Here is a 17,892-nt window from a genome sequence, read left to right as displayed (position 1 = left end):
GCTCTCCCTCAGTTTCATCTCATCCTGTACTGGTGGCTCTAAAGATCAGCTTGACGTGGACAAGATATTTAACAATATTTCCCCCCACCAAGGGGATTACTTTTGTTTGTCAGGGGATGTGCATGCTCAAAAAAGTGACTCTCACATGCAACAGATTCTGAGTGACAGGTACACCGACTATCCTGAAAGACAATGGACTATAGCAAGCACGCAGCAAAATAGCTTCTGCGAATAGCACTGCACACGGCTTTACAATGCAGCAACGGAGCAAAACAGCAAGTTAAGATAAAAACAGATGTATTCATTATGAAACTGTAGCAAGACAATTTAGAATATGGCCGAACACAGTCAAGATAAATAAAGGGAAAGTAAAAACACCCATATCACCAAATTTGTGTTTTTCTGTTGGCCACTGCATCAATATAACAATGTTCAAGCTGTACGAGTCTGATATTTAGCCGAAAACAACAAACAAAATTTGCTAGCACTGTCGCTGGGACTGCCGTAACAGCATTACTTATGGAGATGTGTTCTGCTTTTTTAAATACTCTCACACATGGATAAAAAATAACAGAAACAAGCTTTGAATTCAGCCTTTCACACTGAAAAAGGTCTCCATGTTATCTTTATAAATCAACCTCTACAGAACAAAATCTCTCGACTCTTTTCTTCACCATTTTTCTCCATCCTTTTAGTCACACCCCCTCTCCTCATCTCCTCCCTCTGCTGTTTGTTTGTATCATAGAATGGCATGACTCAGTGGACAGCCAGGCACGTTAAGGATGTCTCTCGGGCCCAGAGGTTGCTGCATCTATGCCGGCTCAGTACCGAGCAGCAGGTCTGAGTTCAGCAGTGCGCAGAAACACACACATTAGGGAAGAAGTCATCCTGTCATTATTGTTCTGCAAGTTTGCCAAAGTTTTAACCGTCTCTACAGTTTGGGAGGACTAAAATCATTTTCTTGTGACACTGTAAGAATTCCTACCACAGTACTCAGTACACCATTATACTGTAATAATAGTGCACAGTGAAGCTAACTTACTGATATCCGTAGGTAGGAAGAGCTGCTCTTTTATTTGCTCCAGGCGATGACCTAAAGCACAAAAGGAAAGAGAGCGTCAAGCTGAGAATCAACTGACAACCCACAGTAAGACACACACAGGTCGGCATCAACACTGAGCTTTGAACTGTCCTCTGCCTGCATGTGCAGAAAGTACCAGTGGAGATGAGGTCAAACGCGACAGCAGTGAGAGATATGACAATCTCATATCTTCAGTGCAGGACGATGGAACTGCGATACCGTAACTCCGACCAGCTGCCACTGCTGCAGTGCAGGAGTACATAAATAGTGAAGATGATGTTGGATTGGAGATAGATTTATATAGATCCATCCACCGATTATCTATAACTCAAATCTCAAACTCAAAAACAGGCTAGGTACACCCTGGACAGGTTGCCAGGCCATAGGGCCGACATATAACTATTCACATTCAATTTAGAGTCTCCTATTAACCTCACCCCAATCTGCCTGTTAAAACCCATGCAGACATTAGGGGAACACGTACACTCCACACAGACCATTGCACCACAGCAATACCACAAACCATTTTATCACCTTGTCGCAGGGCTGTCCCTTTTTATTTGAAATTTGAAGATTCATTCCAATGTATGTCCCAGTGTGAATCGAGGTGTAATGACCTGTTCGAGTTCAAACTATACAGTCTACAAGGCATTAGACCGTCCGATGTGGTTTGTCTCGAGATCCAGCAGAGCGCACTAACTATCAAACCTCTTGAACTATTGGTAAAGTTAGTCAAAAGTGTTATTGTTTTTCAATCAAAAAGTCGGACAGTACCAATCAAAGCCTATGCGGACAATCACAACACCAAAGCATCTGAGAAGCAACATTCTCTGTCCTGCATTGTTTGAGACAAATGTGTGGCTACATGAGAGGGAGTGCCCTGCGATAACATTCCTACAGCAGAACCTTGTGACGGAGCTACATTAGCTCAGCTGTATTTTTCCAAACTGTCAGCAGGGCTTCACCATCTGCCACGAAGCCAAGACCACATGTCAGATATCATCCTCAAGGCCTGAGTCCTATTGTGACAGCCTCAAGGTTACTGTCCCGACTCAGCAGTTGGTTCAGATTGACCAGAAAACATACCAGCAGCAGCATAGTGTCAGTATGACGGCTCTTTCACTGCAGCCACTCGGGAATGTGTTGAGTGAAGTGGTACCTTCAGAAGGCAATATAAAAGTGTAAGATGTGTTGAAGATATCAACAGTGGCAGCTATTTACCAAATAACGGAATAGCTAATCCGCTGCGATTCCCATGAGATGACACAAAACCATATCAAGAGGTTTATACTTCATTATGCATGAATTACTGTTGAAAGTGACCGAATATCTTCAAAAACAGCTGGCTGTAAACGAAAACTCTAAACAACTTACATGTTATGGTCCTCAGCTGAGATGCATTGATTTATCTGGCCAAATGTTGGAGTCAGGGAATAAAGTGAGATACTAAATGAGCGGTTGAACTGCAAATGAACTACACTCACGCGCTCGTTCCTCCAGGGGAATACGAAGTTTGGCAGAAACATGAGAAAAGAAAAACATGAGCAATGCCTCGGTGTAATGAAAAAAGCCATCTAGGTGCTACTCCAGCAACTCCCTCTTATACATACAAAAATAAAATGCTATAAATGACTACTATACACTAGGGCTTTCACTTTATCCTTGAAGTTCATACATTCATTTGAACATAGGCGCATTAGACCATCTGAAGTAGTTTGCCTTATGATGCAGAAGAGGGCGATCACTGCCAGCTTGACCCATTGTATGCCCTCTTGAAGAGTTAAGTAAGTCTTTGTTTTGATATGAAAAAGGAGGATGCTAGCAAACAAAGCCGTTAAGCACAGATGGCAAAGTAACCAACAAAGGTAAAGCTGTTTCTCATCTTTGTTCCATGCAGCTGCTGTACCATACCATTCAATGACAACAAATCTACAGGCTCATCTGCAAAACAGGGCTGTTAGCAGCAGTAGAGGAGGCCCCACAGACGAAAGGAGTAACGTCAAGTGTTCAACCTGACTGCGTGCACAGGAGGGAACGCTCAGATATATTTGAAAGGATTGCGTATCATGTCAAATTGGTACCAGTTTGATTTTTTTTTTAAATGCCCGCCCTATTGTGCATGTGCTTTTCCCCTCATTTTCAGTCATAACACATAGAACAAGACATGTATCTATTGGGTCATTATTAGCTAATAATGACCCAGTGATTTTCAGATACTGGGTGTGTCCCCACAAAGTGAAGAGATGTTTGTCCACAGAAGACGCATGAGAAACGCAACACAGAGAGAGGAGTGCATTAGGAGTGGTTATAATGGTAGAGCCTCTCTCATCTTACCACTGCTCTAGTTCACCATGACTCCCCTCCTACTTGCATACAGCCCTGAGGCTTGTATTGGTCCCACAGGTCCAACTCACACTGCAGCACACTGCAGCTAAACAGCGTTTGAGACAAAACACTCAGCAAATCACACTCACCACTAATCCAAAGGATACTCAAGACTGCTGTAATCTAGGAACTTTACACAATTGTATTGCCTTATTCCCAGCAGTGTGTTATCTTTGGAACTGTGAGATAAATAAAGCCAAACCATATTTGCTTCACGGTTTCGGTACTGAGAAACATTTAATTATTAACTGCTGGTATTGTTGTTTGTGTATATTTTCCTGGATTCAGTTGCCAAAGTCAAGATTCATTAGAGACAAGAGTTGTTATACTGCAGTGCAACAATCAACCATGAGCGTCCAACCGAGGAAAGTGCACATGGGCATGTGAATGAATACAAAACAGAGAATTTCACAGAGGAAAATGAACAAGTCAAGAAAATAATAAGTCAAAGGTCCATGGAATGATTATGAGACAACTCCACCACCTGTATATCTTCTCCCTGTGCTTATTCCAACCGCAAGATACATTGGTAATATATAGAAACACAAGTTTCTTAAATAATGAATAGGCTTGTTTAGCATTATTATCTGTTACAGTAGTAGTTCAGGCTTGACACTAAATATAATATATTGCAGAACACATAGTGTAGGTCAAAATTGTGGCTCCTTATAAATAAAGAAACCAACAATTTGCTTCTATGCAGAAGTAAACTTTATGATTTCCCTCTGTAAAGTGTCATATTTACCTGGGCCAAAGCAATAGCGGATTAATGCTTTGATCTGTGAATATAAAAATAATCAGAAAACTAAAATAATGTAATAATTTGCTCGAGCCCTGGAGTGACATATTCATATTTCTCTTTGACCAAGAATGCAAAATATGAAATGTACAGTAATTTTCTCTCTCTCTCTCTCTCTCTCTCTCTCTCTCTCTCTCTCTCTCTCTCTCTCTCTCTCTCTCTCTCTCTCTCTCTCTCTCTCTCTCTCTCTCTCTCTCTCTCTCTCTCTCAAAGATAATGACAATCTGAAACAGTCAACTGAGTCGCATTTCATCTCGAACCTGATTATCAACAAATTATTGTGTGACTAATCACTTAATTGACAAATCACAACCCAAACGTTTAGAGACTGTTCTACTACGAGTCTTAAAACACAATTTAGAATTGAACTAAAAATCATTTTTGATGGCCCTGTCTATTATTTATGAATCAGTCAATTGTTAATTTGGTCTATTAACTAAGACTAATAAAGAGTAGTGTCAGGTATTATTGGATTTCAGTCCTATGTGATAATATATGATGGAACAGCACGTTGATGAGAAAAATCAGCATACCTCAATACTGTGTACACTCATGTCAGGACAAAACAAACACATAAAAAACTAGCTGACCTATGGACAACACACCTGTATGAATGCCGACAACTCATCTCATCAAAGCCAATCTTCAGCAGGAAATCTATCCCCATTGATCTCAAACTTCTCTCCCTTGTCTCACATGACAGACAAGGGCGCACAGTTCCCTGCTCACTCTAAAACCTTGCATAAGCTGTTCCCCGACATTTAACACTGCGTCAACATTTTACAAGGTTGCTCACTGCCCTGCTGACGTGACGTCCTGTCCCAGAGCAATAACTGAGCAACAGCTAAGCTCTATATGTGCTTGTGGTGTGCGGAACAACTAAAGAAGGGAGAGTGGCTTCCTCTGATATTTAGTAATGAGCCCAAAGGGAACAACCCCTGATGGAAACGTAAACAACAAGTAAAACCCACAACAAAAACAAAACATAAAGATGGAAACTGCTTTCAATAACATGTTGATTGACAACTCTTTAAATAAACAAGCTACCATTACACAACACTGCTGCTTTTAGAGGTGTTTACCAAACATTCTGTGTCATTACCGAACGGTTTGTGAACTGACGTTTTAAAGCCTATAACCACATGTGGAGATGGTTATGGTAAGGTGAGCCTGATGAGCTATCTCATGAATATGTTTACTAACAATATAAATCAGGTGTCAGGGACTTCCACATGGGCCATTTGTATACAGTCCATCAAGTTCACAGTGTTCCTTAGACGTGGCTGCAATCATCTATGCTGTCAATCAACATACTTGTCTAGCTGTAGAAATAATGGCCCAGAAGCTGGTGCAGAATTCTGCCTGATTCCCAATGATGCTCGCTCATTGTGGAAAAATTTTGTGTTTCTCTAAAGATTTTAAGATCTTGACCTTATTATGTTGTGATTCGGCTCTTAAAATTGAAATGAATTGAATCCCTTTTATTTTTGTTAATTCATCTTTTTGCCATGGATTCTTGTGAAGCACTTGGCAACCTAGTTTAGATAAGTGCTATTCAAATGAAGTAATTTTTTATCACAGCATGATGCATTTTATATGGAGGAACATTTACCTTTGCATCTCAAAGAAAAACACAGTTTCTTCCAATAGCAGCCATCTGTCCGTGCTGAAAAAAGAAAAACTCATGAATTTGTCTGTGCTGCCCAACAAAGGCAGGAGCAGCAGGTGAAGCTCTCTGCACATCTAAATGCTAATGCCATGCTACTCTTCAAACAAATGTGGTACCTAATAAGCAGGTCTGGTGAATGCATCTAAGGTCTAAGTAATGAGATAAGTGACAGCATACAGAGGGAGCAGAGTCGTCTTATGACACACGGCACAGCAGGAGGGAAGGTAAAATGGGTTTATTAAGGTCATGAACACACTAGAGTAAGTGGACACACTCACATAACCTGAAAACTAACAATGCTTACTTTTAGCCAAGGTTAGCTCTAATTAAACGACATGTTTTCAAATCAGAGCCTTAACATGGTCGGTAACGATATCTGCCTCTATTGTCTGCATACATTTTAAAATCCTTATTCTTCTCCAAATTGAAGGCCATTACCATTTGCTGTATGCTGCCTGAGAACTGCATGAAAACATATTAGCACATGATGAAGACATGCTGAGAGCAAGGGAAGCCAAATGGATGATGAACAGCTGAGTAAATGCAGTATAGAAAAGTTGTCCAATACCGCTCTAGTTTAGTGGTCTTGACTGTATCATTATGATTTAATTGTGTTCATGTTCTTGCACTCTGAACATATTGTAGCACAAAATTCAATAGATTTGGATTCCATTTTGGATCAAGTCCCACACTGACAAGATGTTCATCCCTAAGCTCCGAAGCTAAATAATCTTTCAAATATTTTAATCCCTTCTTGCTCATGAGGTTTAGAATAGTGAAGTAACAAGGGTTGGATACCAGATATAATACTCCATCCTACCAACTGATTCAGGTTCAACTTAACTGTGCCAAATGTTGGTACCTGTGAGCACATCTGGGCAAAAGGGTAAGAGAGCAAAAGAGAGCGAGAGCATGAGTTATGTAAATCCATACTCCAGGTCAATGGGAGGACAGAGGAGGAGACTGATGAGGCTCCGAAGGAAAACTGGGCAATGTTGGAGAAGTGAGACATCACTATCTTCGGGTAATTAGCTGGTTGGATTAAGTTGTTGCTGGAGATAATTGGCCTTTTTCACTATCTTGCTTTGAATTAGCTTAAAATTTCTATCAGCACTAGTCAACACTAATAGTACAAGAGTGCCCTTAATAGAATAGCAATTTACAGTAAGCAAATGTTACAGAGCTAGTGAAGTACCGAAAAAAAGAATGGTACCCAATACCGAACTAGTTCAAACCCTAGTACCTACAATTGCAGCGTTTTTTTCATCATGTCAAATTGATCAGATCAGCCTTATCAGATATATCAACGAGGATAGAAGTCAGACAGAACCAGTCATTACTGTTTCACTGCTTCTTATTCTCTAAGTCTTTCTCCCTGAATGTTGTCGAGGAGTGATTATTTTGCATCACCCATGATTAATGCAGCTGAGAAAGGGTTTCTCTTTTTACAGAGCACTGCGAGAGAAGCGTTTCTTTGGTTCTTTATTACTTTCTCTCGCTTTCTTTTTCACCATTTTGCTTTCCTCCCAATTTGATCTGATTAAACCAAAGAGTGTGAAACTGATTTGGACTAATTTGATTGCCAATAAAGGGAGGTGTGCTCACATCACCTCATTGGATCCAAGGGACACAACTACACTTGGGAAAATTGAACTGCAGTTTCAACTACTTACAACTCACACAACACATGGGGAGATTATGTTTGTTCACTTGACATTGTTGTTAATGAGGGCAACTTCAGCAAGCATACTGAGTATGGTTTGAATGAACTTCCACTAGGGGTACGTTATGTTAAACCATCATGCTGAGGCAGACTAGGAAAAGAAAAGTGGTTCTTGCTTTCAGCTGGTTCAGACTGCAAGCCACGTCCCAAAAATATATTCAGTTTGAAATGAAAACCTGATAACAGGTCCAGATAGAGCTCACTGTAAATATAGTACAGGGATTGCCAGTAGATATCATCTGTGGATACTGAAACTCTCTGAAACAGCATATGATTCTGCTCGCTTCAGCATCATCTTTATGCCAAGAGACACATTTCAGTTGTGTTTTATAATCTACAGACACATTATATGTTTTTAAAAGGGTTTCAAATCTCAACATTGGGGTGAGCCGATAAACCAAAGATTAGGACGCATACCATGATGGTGCATAAGCCCTGAGAAGCAGGTCCCTTGTCGACTCCCTGCTGGTCGGACCATTTAGTTCTCGTCATTTCCCGCACTCCCTCACCCTGACCCGATAACCAAAATGGTTGGGGCACATTTGGCTTAAACAGGATTGACAGTAAAATCTTAAAAAGCACTTATACGGTTGTCATGATAGTAGGTGTCACATGTGTTAGGACACACATAACATAGACCCACAATGTCCTGTTGTAGGCTAAGAATTTAAAAAGCTCATCATCGGAACAAGGTTCCTCATCTCTGACCAAATGTTCTTTCAGCTTATTGACATATATGTATAACCTACACTGGGTTTTTACTATGACTTTATAGTGCATGTACAGGATCCACTTTCTACATTAATACCATGCATTTAATTAAATGGTTAAGAACTGATTTAGTCAAGTTAATACTTGACTAAATCAGTTCGGTGTCATTTTGAACACAGAAAAAAGTGCACATAACACCTGCTTTGGGCCAGAAACATCTCTCACAAATCTTTCCATGCCTCAACTAGCTACACTATTGATGACATAGCATTACAGGTCACTAATGTGTTGAACAAAGTCGAGAAAGCAAAGAAAGGTGTTTCAGGAACTCTGGAGACTGACTTTTCAGACAATAAAGAGTTTACAGCAAAGAGAGACAGTGAGATAGGAACGATAATAAAAATGGCACAGAGGATAATTTATCCATATAGCATTGATACAGTAGCTGAAGCATCCTGGGTTTTTTATCTACTCTGACAAAAAAAACAATGCATCTACGGTTCAAAGACTGGCACACATTTAAAGAACCGTCACAAAGGATGAAAAGACCAAATCTTGAAACAGCGCGCCCTTAACCACGCCTGACTGATCCTCAGGATGTGACCTGGATTTCTACAAGTCTACTTTACCTGTTACTAAAGATAATAACAGGTCATATCACTGAGCTAAGAGTCAACACCTCATGGAGAATAACGCTCGACCTCTCAAAAACCGACCAAGCCAAGAGATCATAGAAGCAAGTAAATGAAAACTACAGGCAGTAGATTTGCTCCAGATCAAGTGTGGAGAGATTTTTTTAGAGCACAGCAGAGGCAGAGACAAAGATCACACTTTCAAGGAAAACACAAATCGAACACGACACCACTGTCAAAATAACCGGAGAAGAACTAATATGGCTGTCATATTAATGTGTGTAATACTAGAAGTGGCATGAGCTGGACAACAAGGGATGACACATATCCTGCAAAGATATTCATGCTTATAGACAGTTTAGTAACTGGTATATAACATGGCATTTTTTTATGGTTGTGGAGAATTTTAAATCCAAAAGCTCAACTTTGTTGATGGGACGTGAATATTTATTTAGAGCAGCATCAACTGGATGGATGGTAAGTCATTTCATCATTTAGTCATTTAGTTGACTAAAACACTTTTGTGACGAACAGTTAAGTGTTAGTGAACAATAGACTCACAGAAAAAAGTCAAAGAATAACATCTGTTTGGAAGCAAATAGCCAAAGAATAAAGTCATTACAATGCAAACAGAGCAGCCAGCAGATAGTCAATAGAGGACAATCACTGAGTCTCTCTTCAGATATTTTAGATCACAGTGCTATTTCAAATTAGCTTGAAAATTATAAAGGTCGATAGAAAAGAAAGAATAGACAGATTCTGTATATTTTCCACCAGCAAAGCTGGGCTGAAAAAATGTCCTCTTACTGATGACCACTTACTTGAAACGTTAAAAGTTACTCAGTTAAAATTAGTGTATGAAAATCTATGCATGTGATTCGTATACATCTTATTTTCAAATGTTGCTGCTCAGTGTTTTGGAAATCAAAGCAGCATAGAGACTGTAGTGACGATGCCATCTGGACATTTATCCTCTACAGAGGGTGAATAATGCTGCGGTGAGAGGTCAAGATAATTTGGTCTGTTATGGTCAAATTATTGAGTCATAAATTATTGCAGCATCGTGACCAGGAGCCATGACACACTTCTCTCAGCTGCCTAGCCAATCACAATTTGCCATTTCCTTATGCATCAGCATTTGGAAAGATAGAGCTTGGCGTTTACGTCCAGGCAAATTAATGCAAACAAACATGGCGCCCAGAGTGGTGTGTATGATGCAGGCTGTGAGTCCAAAAAGGGCTGAAACAATCAAAAAGTTGGATGACTCCCAACAAACGCAAAATTATTTTGCACAAGGAATAATTATCTATGTAAAGAAGGTTGTTGTTTTCCTTGATATTTGTTTGTTTGTCTGTGTTTCTGTCAGCAAGATCACTCAAAAGCTATTAAATAAAAACCGGAGGGGTGGTGCATGTCCAAATCCATTAAATGTTAAAGTGGATTCTGATTAAGAATCCGGGATGTTTTCACACTTTCTTTAACATGGCGAGATAAGTAATAAGCCTTGCCAGATTTATGCAGTCTTCTAGTTAACTTACTATCAAAGAAAAAATGCCACACATGCGGTTGTACTTGAACATCTTTAGGGATTACGAGTGTACGTTAGATGAAACAAGCTTCTTGGTCTCTGAAAAGGCTGATAGAAGTAAAGAATTAAATAAATGATTGTACCTAATTGATAAGACATATGTTTAACATGTACAGTTAATTAATTCCTTTTTTGGGTGGACATGCAGTCTTTTTCTGTCAGGCGAACTAAAGACTTTAACTTAAAAGGTAAAGAATTATGTTAAAATAAATTAATTTCCAGTGGATTAACCTGCAACAAGCTTTAAGGTGTAAAACACTGTAATCCCTCTGTTTGCTAGTTACCACAGCGACTGTGTGGTTTACAGCTCTTAAAGTCCACACGCTCAATCCTGTGATAGACAGAAATGTCCTTGCCTCAATTGCTCATTCACAAGGCAATTCTAAAGAACCGCGATTGCACGTAATAACACTGCAGAAACACTTACCTTGAAAAAGCCTACTCATAAATCATCATTGCAGTTGCCTTTTTAACAATATTGCTGCATGCAAATCCAACACCCACCCTGTAGCTTCATCTGTAGGTTTATCATCTAGGAATCATGTTTTTGCCAGAGGGCACGATAGAGTGTTATTCTCCCTCCGCCCACACTATGATGTTTTATACAGCAGAGACAATGTTAATGTACGACACGTGAAATCCATAGTGTACAGAGTAAAGCTTTTAAGAAGATATTACACATGATATTATGCAACAGATAACTGATTTCCCTGCAGCAAGGCCATGTGTGCTGCCACAGAGAGACACACTCATTCCTGCTAAAGAGATATTGTTGTTTGATCAGACCTGGTTTTTAGATTGATTGCCCTGATATGATAATGGTTTTATCACACATTTCCAAATAGTTATTATCCTTCATAAATTGTGCAGCAGGGCTCGAGGCAGTTGCCCTATTTTGTTTCCCCCATCAGAGACCGATTTAGCATCCTCTGGCTGCAGCAGGAGTAAGAGCCCACGCAGCAGACTGTAAGGAGTGTGTTTGTCCTTCAGTGCAGGTGCTCCTCAGAAAAGCTGTCCCTGGCTACAGAGACGGAGAGACGCAACAGGGCTGTAACAGAGATAGATGCACAGGAGGACAATGTGGAAAAAGAGACGACAGACCAACACAAAACCACAGGAGGAGCAGGATAATGATGAAAACTAAGCTTCTCCTCTTTTCACCACAGCAACGCAGGTCAACATGTTGTGTGCATCCTCCAAGGCCTTATAGATTTCCATCATGGCTCTCCGGGGGCCCCTCACCTTCTCTAAGAGCCATACATTACTCTCCTCTATCCGCCCTCATCCTCCATAGTCCTGGTCGTCACTCTCCTCCTCAACTGCACCACAGCTTTGGTTTCCCTGCTCCTTCCGTCCTATCTCTAAACTGTTTGCTTGTATTCTCAGAATCCTGCAATCCAAATATTTACTTCTAGATTCATTTTGGTGGAATACTTAAATATATCTAGATATCACTGAGCTAATGATTCAACCAATCATGTTGTATGAAAATATCCATCAAAGAGGCTATGTTTACACCAACAATTAACCATTTATGGTCATTTTGTTATTTTGCCAGAGAATAATGAATGGATCATGATGAAAAACAATTGGACATATTAAGGGAACGTCTGACATCTATGACAGTGTCAGATTTGATGCAGCTTGAGCAAAAGATGATATATTCCTGAGCCAACCAATCATGTTTTATCATTTGAAATAGAGCTGAATGTTGAATGGAAGTCATAAAGATCTAAATCCTACTGTATCATCAATAAGGTTTCCTGGATGCATGTAAACATGTGGTGTATAGTCTTCCCACTGTGGACTGCATCAACTACAGGGACCACACACTCAGTGCTACAAGGAAAAAACAAACACAACACGACTTCGGAAAAGCCCGGAGACATATCACATCACAAGTGGACAGTGGCTGAACGAGGAGCATTCTGCATGACTGGGCGAGGGCAAGGGGCAGATGGTTAGGATGGAACGTTGCATGAGGCAAAGCAGAGGCTGCAGAGCCATGTCCCCAGCTCCATTTGAACAATGAACAGCCAGACACTGCGCCTGTCAGCAACTGCCCTCCCCGGTGGCTGGTGCTGGCTCAGAGTGGTACACAGCAGGCAAGGCGCTGAAGGGAAGCAATACAACAACAACCACAACAAAAATACAGACAAACGGACAAATCCTCCACCAAGTGTGTAGGATTCAGAATAAATTTCACTGAGGACCAACGCAACTTCAATCCTTACAGTAGATGCTGCATGCTGGGGTGGAGTGAGCCAGTGTTCAACTTCAGATTTGATAGATTGGCACCATGGGAGAAATGAAAATGAATGTGTCATTAAATTAGACAAGTGTATGTTACAGGGATGAATAATAAAGACAGGAGCAGATATCAGAGTGGGAAAGGCCTGACAAATAACTCAAAGCAGCTGCAGATGAAGGTGTCAACGATGCAGGGATCGTACTATTGAGGACGTGTACAAATTGATGACCTTCCCCATCGGATGAGACACTAAAGGCCTGTGGTTAACAGAAGTACAATCGATACATTCAGGCGTAGACCGGGGCCGTGCAGGGATGAATCACAGCGGGTTCGATGTGTGAGGTGTGAACACACTTCCACAGCCGGCGTCCAGTCTCTTAGACGCCGCTCAACCCGAACCCCACTCCACAACCGAGAGATGCGTTTGTTTTTATCGGTCAGAGCACACTTGCTAGCACTGACGCCCAGGCTACACATCCACAGGCTGCGGGGAGATCAGCATCCATCCACCGCTCCTCCTCCTCCTCCTCCTTCTCCTCCTCATCTCGAGAGGAGAGACGCTGAACGATGAGCTTCCTCTTCGTGACATATTTTCTTAAACACAGCAGGGTCTTACCTGAGGAATTGCATGCGCCGAGCGAGTCACCTCCTGTCCGGACGAGTGAGGGATGGTGGCGCTGGCCGCTCTCGCATCACTCGCTGTGTGTCGGTCCGAGTGAGGAGCGTCACGTTACAGAGGCACGGCGGCTGGCAGCGGCGCCCCGGAACATGGATAACAGCACCGAGCGAGCCCACTGCAGTCGTCTGCTGCCCCCGAGAGTTAGCACCGCCCGCCCCGAGAGCCAGCTACCCCCGCCCGGGCAGCTCCACCCGCCACATAGACGTCACCACAGAAACATCAACACAAACGAAAACCCGATGTGTTCGACATTAATTGACGCCATATTGACATGTACGTGTATTAAAGCTAATTTGATTTCAATTGTTTCAAATGTGGTATAAGTTTGTATATGTTAGCTTCAGGATCAGCTGACAGCTTCCTAGTGATAAGTTATCCTACTGGACGACGCGTTTCCATTTCCTACTACTCTCCAGAAACGAAGCTAAAATATCCCGGATGCTAACGCTGCCATGTTGCGCATTTCAGAGCCTCACTGCGCAGTAGTTGATACACGCCCTCGACCAATCAGGAGTCAGTCCCAGCCGCGAGTCGTGACGTTTCACTCCATTCTCACAGGATCAAATAACAGACATTTGAACACATGACATAACCAAATAAACGTCCTTAATTAACTGAAGCCATCTTATAGAATTTGTGCAACGTGTACAGAAACCACTGACTTCGAGGAGCCAGGAGTTATGACGAAGAGGATTCTTTGCCTGCCGTTAATTTCAGTAAGAAAGTAAATAAAACCTTAATTTCCTGTGGCGAGACCAATCGCAGCAATGCTTCCATGAAAATGCGACATTTTCTCTAACCGTGCCCTTGTACAGCAGCCACCAGGTAGCATCATGATGTTTTGCTTTTACTTTTAGGCTACAGTCACATTGTCTATCTTTATATACAGTCTTAAGTTGGCCCCCAGTTGCAGGACTGTCATGTAAATTTGTATAAATGTATAAACTCAGGTCACAGAGGTGGCCACCAAAACAATGATTCAAAAATCAAAACTAAAACCTATTGCTGTCCCAACAACATGGTCAGAAGACTCTTCCAACCATGTGGGTGAAATTGTATCTGCAGCAGTACAAAGAGATTTAGAAACCATTGAATATTATCATCATATACATTTTTAGGAAAAGTGTGACAGTCTTACAATAAAGCCAAGCTAGTAAAATGTGGAAAAAAAAGGATCAGTGCATTCGATTTAGTGTCATCTAGTGGTAAAGTAGCATATTACATCCAACTGAATACCCTTCGAGTCACCTTCCCCTTCCAAGAATATGAAACCCCTGACCCTTCAGGTAGAGCCAGTGTTGGATTTTTCCATTATGGACCTGAGTATAAACATGTCAGTCACAATGGAAGATAGATATAAAGGGCTCATTCTAAGAGGTAATAAAAAGACAATAAACAATCATCCTCAAGGGATTTTACACGGCTGTACAAAATTATTAATGTTATGTGCCATTTACGTTGACAGAATCCCCTAAATACTACAAACTAGAGCCTTGAAACACCTAAAAAGAATATTGCCTTTACAGAATTTCTGTCTCAGATGTCAGCTGGAGGCTAGCACTGCCACCGAGTGGCCATGTCTCAACATTACAGCAGAGAAATCCACTAATGTGACAAGATTCCAGACTTGATCAGTTTTTATGACATTATTTTACAAACAAATAATTTGTTCTAACTTATATGACATATGATCTAACTATCAAATATGATCAAATACAGAGTATTATTATTAAAGTGTACAATTTCGAAGATTAGTAAAAACATCACCAGGATTATTTTAGTTTCAATTCCTGCCAACAGATCCCTTTCACCTAAATCTTACACTCTGAACCATTAAGCCATCACTTACAATATAATCTCCTGTGTGCATCATCATTTAGAGAAAGGGGGAGTAGAGGGCACTCTGCAGACACATGCCTACTGATGGGAATGAAGGGGGCCAGTGGACAGGGAACAGAAAAGTAGGGCTTGGAATCTCAGGGCAATAACCTGAGCACTGAGCAGGGGCACCGCAGAAGACCTCAAGCAGATGGCCTGAGGGCTGGAGATCCAATAAGCAGGAGACCCTGGGTGTCCGACCGAAGGGCAGGACCTCAGGAGAGCAAACCTCCAGGCTGAACAGACCTGCCATGCTGCTTGAGTGGATGACCCAGAGACCAAACGGACAGGTTGAGCCACTTGGGAGGGCACCGGCAAAGGCAGGGTCACTCCGAACGCAGAGCGAGGCCATTGATGAAGATTGAACTCTCTGGAGGATGTGCAGGTGGTTGAGTGCACTGACTGGTGAGGCAAGCAGGATAATGAACAGGAACTCTGCAGCAAAGACAGAGCCCCTGGAGAGGTTGGACAAAAGCATCACTGAAACAAAACCTGACAGCTGGCGATGGGGATGGACATCTGGGAATTGGCACCAGAAGAGTCATATGCCTTTTGCTCACATTGGCTTCTTACTTGCCTCTTGACCATCAAGGCCTGACTGATGGAGCACTGCTGAGATGGTAGTCCGTCTCCAGTGACTCTGTTTAGACAGACCAACAACTCTAAGACTAGTCCTGGTGGTTCCAAACCTATTCTTTTTTTTATAATTAGAGGCCAATGTGCTCCTGGGAACACAGTAAAGCTCAAAAATTAGTTTTACACCGTTATCCTGATCTATGCATCATCATCATTTTCTTTTGCAGAGGTCTGAAGTGAGTTCCTTGGATCTCATCATATGTTATTTTGTCCAGACAAGCAGTGTGACTAATCTACACAAGTGTGTGTCTTTCTGAACCAAATCCGATCAATACAATTTTCCACAAGCATCGACAAATAGACTACTAGAAAAATCTAAAGGATATTAAGTGAAGGCTATTTTATTCTCGCTTTTTTGTTGTGGTTTATTGAGTACGAATTTAAGGGTATAATTAGGGATTGATAAATTAATCTCCAACACAGAAAATAGGGGAAAAGTGAAGGGGTGTGGATTCTTTCCGAAGGGACTAAAAGAAGACATCCATCAGATTGAGGCGAAACATGTGCAGCAAATCAAAGCAGCGTAATAAAGGTTTCTGAATGGGTCACTGCATCCATATTTCATAAATCCTGTCCTTCAGTCCCATACAATCCTTTCATTCCTTCATTTTAATAAGTCCTACACTGCCAAAAAAAATCCCCGGTTACTGAGGTTTGTTATTCTGACGCTCTTCTTTCATTTTGTGTAATGATGGCAAGCTTTAGCCCCCGGTGATCTCTGGTCTGTTTCACATTAAAAAAAAATGTAATGAAAGAAATAAGCCTGGGAGGATAATTAATACTTGTAGCTTTCCCAGACAAACCACTAAAACATTTGATCTTGCTAAAACTAGACACGATTTTGGTGATTCAGTGCAAACCTCTTGATTGGGACATTCAAAATCAAATTTCGCTGAACAAAAGGGTATTATATAAAACGGAAGAGTTTCAAACCCTAACGGTTTACATCACTATCACAACATTTAAAATAATTTTAAGTGGAATAACATGTAATATCATAATCTTGCAATAACCACAGTGGAACTTCCCTGCTTACTTCACTACCTGCTTACTACTTCCTCCTGAGGCTCAGACAACAGAGGCTACATTGGAAGCTAGCTCACCTTGCCCACTTCCGCCTGAACAAAATGACCTTGCTGGCCACATGGTTGAGTCTTCATCCTTTGCAATTATGACTTTGTATATGACCTTGTGCTTGTCTTGTTTTGATGGTTGGATTGAAAACAGATGTGATTTGTATTTTGAATATTGTGCTGATGGGTCAGTGATTTGCCTTCATCGGTGCATTAGTTCATCCATGTTTCATTGAGCAATTTTGAACATGTCTTGGCCGTTATTTAACCCACTGAAAGGCCTCTTCCCACACCCGCACTAAAACTGCTCTTTGTGGAGCTGTGATGTTGTAGCAGCTCTCTGAACCTTTAAAAGTGTTTTTTCATTTGATTAGAGATTTTTTTTTTTACTTTATGTGAAATGCTTCTTTTGCATGATTTATCTTTTATTTCATTGCAGGTCAGATGTAGATTTTATATCCCACATGCTCCTCAACTACAAACAGATTGGTGACCCAGATTAATTACCTCCATTAAGGAGTGTATGTTTACATCTGCATGTGTTTGTTAGCACAGTTGGAAAAAAAAAAATGGAAATAAAAAGAGGGTAGGACACGACTAAGGAAGAGCCAATAAAATGTTGGTGTGGATTCAGATCAGGAGGTGGATCAAGGATGTATTTTTTCCCCTTTCTAAATACTTTAATACTATTTTCAAGGACTTGTGGAACAATACAGCACTTAACTAAAAGGGTTGCATTTCACTGAACCAAGATGATCGTCTGAGTCGCCTTTTTACTGCTGAAAAA

The 17,892-nt window shown here is 41.1% G+C and overlaps 1 protein-coding gene across 1 annotated transcript in view; it reads right to left on the bottom strand.

Annotated features, from left to right (window-relative positions):
* apba2b (amyloid beta (A4) precursor protein-binding, family A, member 2b) overlaps window positions 1-13,545 on the bottom strand; it is a 57,019-nt gene extending 43,474 nt beyond the window's left edge. The window contains exons 1-2 of the mRNA XM_053425996.1: window positions 13,456-13,545; window positions 1,043-1,093 (exon numbers count right to left, since the gene is read on the bottom strand). The gene's annotated coding sequence lies outside the window, so the exon portion shown is untranslated. The remainder of the gene's footprint in view (window positions 1-1,042; window positions 1,094-13,455) is intronic.
* Between the last annotated feature and the right edge of the window lie 4,347 nt (window positions 13,546-17,892).

The sequence above is a fragment of the Pleuronectes platessa genome, chromosome 1 (assembly GCF_947347685.1).
Source record: "Pleuronectes platessa chromosome 1, fPlePla1.1, whole genome shotgun sequence".
NCBI lineage: Eukaryota > Metazoa > Chordata > Actinopteri > Pleuronectiformes > Pleuronectidae > Pleuronectes > Pleuronectes platessa.
This window is presented reverse-complemented; position numbering and strand designations above follow the sequence as displayed.